This window comes from Carlito syrichta, unplaced genomic scaffold, assembly GCF_000164805.1.
Source record: "Carlito syrichta isolate Samal-C Ts95f unplaced genomic scaffold, Tarsius_syrichta-2.0.1 Scaffold305869, whole genome shotgun sequence".
NCBI classification, from domain to species: domain Eukaryota; kingdom Metazoa; phylum Chordata; class Mammalia; order Primates; family Tarsiidae; genus Carlito; species Carlito syrichta.
In genome coordinates this window covers 1,047,515-1,056,685 of record NW_007249965.1, presented here as the reverse complement: position 1 = coordinate 1,056,685, position 9,171 = coordinate 1,047,515, and the positions used below count along the sequence as shown (strand labels likewise).

At 42.3% G+C, this 9,171-nt stretch overlaps 1 protein-coding gene across 2 annotated transcripts in view; it reads left to right on the top strand.

Annotated features, from left to right (window-relative positions):
- PLPPR5 (phospholipid phosphatase related 5) overlaps positions 1-9,171 on the top strand; it is a 132,242-nt gene that overhangs the window by 511 nt on the left and 122,560 nt on the right. The window lies entirely within an intron of this gene.

Here is a 9,171-nt window from a genome sequence, read left to right as displayed (position 1 = left end):
GCCTGGCCCCCACCTCCCGCCTCCGGTTGCTCCTGGAGCGCGCGCGTCGTGGAAGAGGAGAGGGGCAGTGGCCCCGAGCGAAGGGGACTCCGCTCCCGAGCCGGGCGCGTCTCTGTTCTGCCAGTTGGAGGAACTGATGGGACTGAGCTGGCCAGGGTCAGAGATCTGAAAAGCAGGTGGGGGTTTCTGGAGGAAGAGGCCTGGCAGGCGGCAGGGCTGTGCTGAGAGGCAGGAGCGGTGCCCAGTGAGCGCTTGGGTTGATGTAGACGCTGCCGGGTCCCTGGGCGGCTGGAGTCCTGTCCTCTTGGGGCCTCGCAGACAAGGCCGTGGGATTTGTGGGCCGAGCGCGTGTGTGAAAGAGAGGAAAAGAGAGAGAGAGAGAGAGAGACGGAGAGGAAGAGACCCAGAGAGAATGACCATACAGACACACACACACACACACACACACACACACACACACACACGTCATTACACACGTCATTATTAGGATAATCACATAATAATTTACATGTGTGAATATGATGGAAAGTTATTTGTAGGAGAGTTGGTGGTGTTTCTCTAAAAAGCCTGCTACATATGGTTCCTTTAATATTGGCAAAGTATTGGAGGTTCCCTTCCTGTGATATTCTCTCTCACCCCCTCCCTCTCCTCTCTCTTTCTCCCCCCCTTCCTCTCTCTCCCTGTCTCTCTCTCTCTTTCTTGCTCAACAAATAACAAATAACAAATAGGAAATTTAAAAATGAGGAGGAAAGGGAAAATGATGTTTTATTTTCAGTAGCCGAATGTGTACATTGCTAACGAATGTTAACACATCTGTTGTATCCATCAGGTTTCCAGATTCATCTTTTCTTTGATTTTAGGTGAAATGACTTACTCTTGTACAAATTGATATCAAGCTCCCAACACATGAAATAGAATTCAATGAACAAACCAAGGAATTTATTGATAGCTAAAAAGTGACTTGATCGCACGTACTGTGATAGTTGACTTCAAATTGCCTCTGATACGATGGTTTGAAATGTGTTAGACCTAGCACCAGAAAACGTTTTACTTTGTATTTTTATGTGTGATTTGCTAAAATTTGTCAGAAACCCCTAATTCAGCTTCATGTTTGTGTTCTCTGGCCTCCATTTGAAAAGCTGGCAGAGAAGAAATTGGTCTGGGTGGGTTGGGGGAGGGGTTTGTGCTTTTCACTTTCTGCAGATGCTGAGTTTCCATGTACATTTTTTCCAGGAATAAGCTCAGAAATTTTTCGAGGATTGTTTTTAAGACAAAAAAAAGCCTGTCCCTTTCAGGTCATTGGCTTGGTCGCAGCCATAATCAATAGTGTCTTTAACTCATCCTTTGCTAATGACCATTCTCTGTCTTATTTAAATGAGATAACATTGTTTGGTCCCTACTGTCCATCCATCTTGGCAGGTGCTAGTTAGAGACAAAGAACACATGTTGACCCAAAGATTCTAATACATCTCCACTCAGAGGGGACCCGTGAGGCAGACAGGGAAAGGATTAGTCACCACTGAATGTCACTCTGGCTGGGTACTGAGCATTTCACCGTTGAACGGGTTCCTCAGAGCAGCTCTTCTGGGAGATGTTTTCTCCAGTATCATTTGACTCAGATAATAAGTTAGAAACTCCTGAAGACCTGGAAGGTGGGCACAGCATTTTGTGCCTGTAGGACTCATGCCAGTTGTTGTGCTACCTCCACTGCCTCCAGAGAGTGTGTTCTTTGGGGAAGGTGGAACTGGCTGACGGATGGCACCAATGTTTTAAAGGGAGAATCCAGCTTCTATGTTTTGACTTTCAGTTCTTTAGGTGTGAGAGGATGGACTTGGGGATCAGTGAGAAGAGAAGCAAGTATTGATTTGGAGGACAGCTGTGCTGTCCTTGGTTTCCCTGCTGCTTCTTGGAATAGTACACTCTGTCACTAGTGGGGAGCTGGGAATGGTAATGGAAGCCTTTCCACTCTAGGAACATGGGCCTAGCATGCTCACTTTGGTTTAAAAATAATGGTGTTGGGCAATGCCCGTAGGTCCCCTCCCAGTGTGGGAGCTTTTCTGTCCTCTCAATAAATCCTGCTCTCAAAAAAAAAAAAAAAAAAAAAATTGATAAAAATAATGGTGTTAAGAATAATGTTAATAGGACCCATCACTTGTTGAGTTTTTGCTTTATTCTAGATAGTCAAATAGGCCTTCTACAAGCCTTATACCCATCTAATATTTGTATTATCTCTGAAAGCAATTATTATCATTTTCAACTCACATTTGGGAAAATTGAGGCAGAAAGAGTAAGTCACTAGTGCAAGGACCAGTGCTAAGAATGTTACCCCCCAAATTTGGGCCTGTTCCACCAGACTTCCAGTCTGTGCATTTTCTGTTACAGAGTGCAACTTCAGTTTACTCATAAATCATTCTTCTAGACAAATGCCTCAGAGGCTCTTTCTTCATCTCTTACATTCTTTGTACTGAAGTGGTAAAGGTTCAGGTGTATATATATTTAAAAACATATATCTTATCAGTCTAAACCTGTTTCTAGTGCTTGAAGATAATTTTGAAAAATAATTCTCACTATGACAGTCTGTGGATTTGTTTCATACTTGCTAAATGTATTTATCTAAAAATTAAACATTATCACTTTTATAAAGTGTTAACTTGGAGCTCATGTTTGGAGTCTAACAAATTTAGATGGAGATCCCAAGTACACACTGCTGCTGTGGTAAGAGTTGGGGACTCCACTTGCTGTGTGACCTTGAATGATTTATCTAGACTCCTTAAGCCTCAGTTCCCTGAGTGACAGGATTTTGAATATCAAATTAGTTATACTATCTAAGTGTCATCTTGGCACTTAGCTGATTCTCCATAAGAGGTCACTATATCATTAACATTATTATTATCAATAAAATAACAATTCAGTAAATATGCATTGAATTTCTGTGCTCCAAGCACTATGTCTTGCAGAGCAGAAGTTATACAGGCAACTTCAGAAGTAAATCATGGTTGCTGACTCTAAGGAGTTTACAGCCTAATTTGGGAAAAGAGGTAAACACAACAAAGATCATAATATAAATAATAATAACACAGGACCAGGCACAGTAGCTCACACCTATATCCCAGCACTTTGGGAGACCGAGGTGGGAGGATTGCTTGAGTCCAGGAGTTTGAAACCAGCCTGGGCAACTCAGCAAGATGCCATCTCTAAAATAATAATCACAAAATTTATGTACATGTATGTATATATGTATATCTACCACAAAGACCTCTGGTGAGTCAGCAGGGAAGGGGCTGTTTTTGTTTGGAGAGGTGAGAAAAGTCTTTGGGAGAAGATGGTGGCATTTGAGATGCGTCATGAAGGAGTGGCTGAGGTGTTTGAGTTAGGACATCCCAGAAGCAGCTTCATGAACAGCCTTGTGACGATGGAATATGCAGACCACATTCTTGGACAGTTGTTGGTTGGTTTGGTTCCTGAGAATGGTGTCCAGGAAAGACGGGGTGCACTGCTGAAGATGACGCTGGGGTCACATTGGTGACCCCTGGAGTGCCAGGCTGAGCTCTTCTCAGTGTGTGGGGGACTGACCAGGGATGAGATCTGACAGGTGGAGTATTGAGATGTTTTTCTCAACAGTAGTGTAGTGGGCCCTTTGGTTATCAAATATCTATATAACTTTAAATTCTCGGTTTCCAGTTTTATTGTATAATGTCTAATATTATTTTAATTGCATTTTCAGAAAGCATTCACAGTTTGGGGTTATTTACATAGGTGATAAGGTTTATAAACTCTTTGAAACCTGGTACTGCTCGGTTTGACCTGTATATTTTTTGCCAGAGCGCCACATATAGCTCAGACAGATATAAATTTAATCTGTGATCTTTGGTTTTCATTGATTCAAATAACTGGTAATGACAATGACTTCTCCCCAAACCTGGATAAAGTGGCCACTAATAGCTATTGTTCCTGAGATCTCAACACAGATGATTTGAAGGCGAGGAAGCCAGATCCCCATTTTCATAGAACCAGGATAAAGACAAAACCAGCACCCACCCAGGTGGCCCCTGACCCCCAGCAGCGTAGGTTTGAAGTTTAAGGTGCATCTCTGATTCCTACATCTGCATCAGGAAGCTTCCTCTAGGTCTTGAGACTCAGATGTGAGGGATTTAGCTACGTGTGTTCTCTCAAGGGTGCTGGTGTCATTACATGTGGTGAAGGTGGATGACAGAAAGGTGGCTCCCACCCAGAGCCCCATCGTGTGCAATCAAGGTGCCCAAAGCTTCCCTGTAGACCGGTTTCCCAGTCCTTGCTATGGACATCCTCTCCTGTCGCTACTCCAGAACGCTCTCCTGGGACATGGTGTCAGAGAAAAAGCACAGACGTGGGTTTCAGATGAGCCTGGGTTCTATCCTGTTTTTTCCCACTTACTGCCCATGGGACCTTGGGCAGGATGTTCTTATTCATAACTGGACATAAAAACCTTTCCTCTTGGAGAGTTCATGCATGTACAGTTTAAAATGACAGGCTCTGGAGTCTGACTGCTTGGGCTTGAAGCCCAGACCTACCTTCTCACGGTGGGAACTTGAGCAGTTAGTCTCTAGGTCTCAGTGTTTTTGACTATAAAATGGAGCTTGCGTAAGTACTGGCCTCCTAGAGTAATTATGAATAAGAAAGGGTTTAACACAGTGGTCCCCAATGTTTTTGGCATCAGTTACCTGTTTCCCAGAGACAACAGGATCATCAGGAGTTAGATTCTCATAAGGAGTATGCAGCCTAGATCCCGCACATGCATCGTTCACAGCAGGGTTCACTCCTATGAGAATCTAATGCTGCCGCTGATCTTACAGGAGGAGGAGCGCCTCTTGCCTGCCGCTCACCTCCTGCTGTGCACCCGGTTCCTAACAGGTCATGGACAGGAACTGGTCAGCAGCCCAGGGGTTGGGAACCCTGGATCAACACATGTGCCAGAGAAGAGCCCACATGCCTATGTATTAGTTCCCTGTATGACTTCCTGAGGTTGTGATGGTTAGTCAGGAAAATGTGTTTAAAGTACCTAGCAAAATACATCTGTGAGTGGATTCCAGGGCTGATAAAATATTAGAGGTAGGCTGAAGTCACCTAGTTCAATCTACTCACCTTCATAGATTGGGAGTCTGAGCAGGAAGTAAAGTAAAACTTCATCAGAATTCTGCCCCTAAATGAAGGGAATGAGTCCTACCTTTGATGATTCATCTGTTTCTCCAATTGGGCCAACACTAGCTGATATTTGCCACGTATTTCTTTTTTTGTTTCTTGTTACTTTAAAGATGTGGGTACAGTTCAGAGTTAGGTATACAAATGTTCTTTATGCAGGTACCCTTGTTGATGACATGTGCCCCTTCCCCAGCAGATTCCCACTACTACCATTCCTGCCCTCTGCCCTCCCCCCACCTGGCATGCCCCAGACGAGATGTTAGGCACACTTAATGCATTGCCTCATTTATTGCTCACAATGATAGTACTTTCTTTACACATCGTTACTATCATTAGATCCATTTTATAAAGGAGAAATGTGAAGCTTATTTACCAATTCACTAATATGATTAATTTTTACAAAAAGTTGTTTTGTTTTGTTTGAGGTGAGGTTTCACTCTGTCACCCAGGCTGGAGTGCAGTGGCATGCTCATGGCTTACCACAGACTTGACCCCCTGGGCTCAGGCCATCCTTCTGCTTTAGCTTCCTGAGTAGCTGCGACTCCAGGTGTACCATCGCACCCAACTAATTTCTTGAATTTTTTGTAGAGACGAAGTGCTGCTATGTTGCCCAGGCTGGTCTCAAACTCCTAACTTCAATCAATCCTCTTTCCTCAGTCTCCTAAAATGCTAGGATTACAGACATGAACCACTGTACCTGTCCATTAATTTTCACAATAAAATTGTGAGGGAGACATAGTTAGAGAACCAGCTGGGAATCCCAGGATGCCTGTGCCAGGGTTGCCACAGCCTGTGCATTTAATTCTTCTCTTATACACCTTTATCCCAACACATTGACTAGTCTTTAAAGATTGTTAGTCATGATGATTCAAATCCAGAAGAGTCAACATTTTCTCAAACCTTGTACTCAATTTCAATTTTCCTGGTTTGGTGGGAGTCTTTGTATTTCATTGTAGCTAATCAATGCAGTGTGTGGTGCAGGAAACTGTTTTGTTTCCTATTAAGCTTGGACACGTTGTGGAGACTGTGGATGGTAGCAGAAGGTACTTGAAAGTATTTTTGTTGTTTTGATTTGATGGCATGCTCTTCTCCCAGGGCCACACCTGACACCGTGCTGCAGGCTGCTGTGTGTGTAGAGAGCCATACTCCAGTTCTGCACCTGCAGACTGTGGTCCATCAAGAGGTGAAGCTGCCTCTGGGGCAAATTTCTTAAATTGAGAACTGGCTCTGAGTTTGGGGTGAGTGAATGTGAGGAAATTGTGTATAAAATACTGTGTGTTGGATGTGCATATCAGGTTGTAAAAGATGTTCAAGATCCCTAAAAGTGAAGACCTCCTCTGGGGTGGGGTGGGGGTGGGGATTCTGGGTCTGTTTAAACACTTCTCTGTGTCTCATGGGACCTTGTCTTGCTTGATATGCTCATACATATTCAGGTATGCACATTCTTTCTTTCTTCATTCCTTTCTTTACTGCTCTTTGTCTCTTTTCATATATCCCTTTCATTTGCATACTGATAAGGAGATGGGGAAGCAAAGACCAGCAAATCACCAGCTAGCCTTTCCTTCTCCCTCCCTCCTCTTCCCTTCTCCTCCCTGTCTCCCTCTCTCTCCCCTCTCCTCTCATTAGCTATGTGTCTGTGTCTTGTCTTGCCGGTTACCTTCTCTGAAAATCATCAATTTATTCCTTCTTACCTTTCAGTGAGAGAGCATTTTGGGAACAATAAATCAGTTCCTACACAGAAGAAAAACATAGCGCAAGCAGGTGACATGGGTCATGTGGCTGCCTGGTCCTGGAGATGGTCAGCACTCTTTGCAATGTTACTCTGCCATCCGAGTACACTGACTCTGTGTGTAAAATACAGAGTGGAAAATTGTGGAAAAGTGAATACGCTTTTTACTCATTTTTTCTGATTTTCATGTAGAAAGAATAGCAAAAATATAAAGCCAAAGTACAAAATGCCCTCCTAATTATTACTCTAATACCCAGTGCTGTTTTTAAAACATTTCAATGAGCTCTTAGTATTTTTGGGATAGTTATAAAGAATCATCCCGTTTATTTTTGTAATTTGAGATAAATAATGCTTCCAAGGAGTATGGCTGATGCCATTTGTTAAAAATGTATTGTATCATATTAATTTTTAAACTTGCACTCTGCCCAAAAGTCATCATTTATAAAAGTTTCAAATGATGATAGGGCATCTATTATGTCATAGATTTTGTACGATTGCTTGGGCTTCTAAAATGAGTAAGACATATTCCCCCCTACCATTTGAGTTCAGAAAAATGCATATTACATCTTCAAGCCTCAGTTTTTTAATCTGTAAAATTGTGGTACTAATACTTAACACTTAACATGATACCTGATAAAAATCAAATAAATGCATGCTCGAGTGCTCAATATGCAATAGCTGCTTATGTAGCATAAATGCTGATAACTAGTGCAGAGCAAGAGGACACTGTATGTGATCTCTCACCTCTGTTGAATGAGTGAGGTGAACCCTTTTCTCTTTATATCATCATCATGTAGTCTATGCAGCAACATCTCTAGGAAGCTTCAGCAATCTGCTCCAGTAGTTAAACGACACATCTACCATCTGAACCTATCACTTTAAGCTCAGTGCTCTGCTGACCGCAGTTGTCCACTAATTGGATTCATAGCATCAATGTTCGCATTTCTGGCCAGCAGGGGAGAGTGAAAGCATATTGATTAGACATCAGTATGTTCTCTATAGTATCCACGTGTTTGTGAATGTATAAACCCTGCTACGACCAAACATGAAAAGGGGAGTTTAAAATCTCTTCAAAGATGAAACTTCATTGATTCTAGTGAAGTGCCCAAAGAACTCGATTTTTCCAAATCAACACTTCCTTCCATACAGGCTCAGAAGACCAGTTTTGTCGTCAGAGCTATGATTTCAACCTGTGTTTAGAAGAAACCTTATAATAGTCTTCGGAAAATCATAGGAAATATCGTTTTGAGGGAAGATATTTTAAAATATGTGAAATGGAGTTCTATATTCAGTACTATTTAAACCTTTTATGAGAATGCCAGTTTCTACTCAGCAGGCTGGTTACTTTTTTAGTCTTGTTTTGACAGATGTAGTTCGAGAATCACTGTCAGTAAAATCACCTTTTTTTTTTTGAAAACCAGAACTCTCGATTTTTTTCCCAAGCTGGGAGCATTCTCACTGAAAGAACCTGTGTAAATGAAACATACGTGTGTATTGTAGTGTGTGTGTGTGTGTGTGTGTGTGTGTGTGTGTGTGTGTGTGTGTGTATGTGTGTATGTGTGTGTGTAGTCTATATTACATCTGTAATATAAATTCATTTTAATCTCCCTTTCTTTTAACCTCTGTGTTTCTCCCTTGCTGAAAAACCAACAAAAACACAAAGAACTCCTAGCTTTTGGGAACATCCTTCCAGACCTGGTGTCCGTACCTCTGGGTAGAACTCTTGGACTCCTCCTGTTGAAATAGCTGCCTTCTCTTCTGTGATCCCTCCATCTCTTATACAGACTGTGGCATTCAGATAACTTCATATGATGCTTTATATGATATTTTTGACTATGTTTTCCTCACTAGACTTGAGCATCTCAAAACTAGGGTGTTGTCATCTGACGCATGCCAATTTTGTCATGCCTGTCTTTTAGGTTATTTTTGCTAGATAAGGTAGCTGGGCACCAGTTGAGGTTTGTGGTGATGAGGTTATAATGAACTTGAATTCAAGTGTCAGGTCAGATTCTCCTGTGCATGCAGTTATTTAATAACCATTCATTAAAACAGCAAACCAACCCACACACCCTGTTCCATAAGTTCAGTGAACTCCCAGCTCCCTGTCTTTGGGGGTTTTAGGTTTCTGCAACTGTATGAAGGGTTGACACAGCCACAGTGTGATTCTGTGTCTCAGGTTGATATGCTCCAAGCAGAAATCCTTTTATTTTATTTTATTTTATTTTTTTGAGTTGGAGTCTCACTCTGTTGCCCAGACTGGAGTG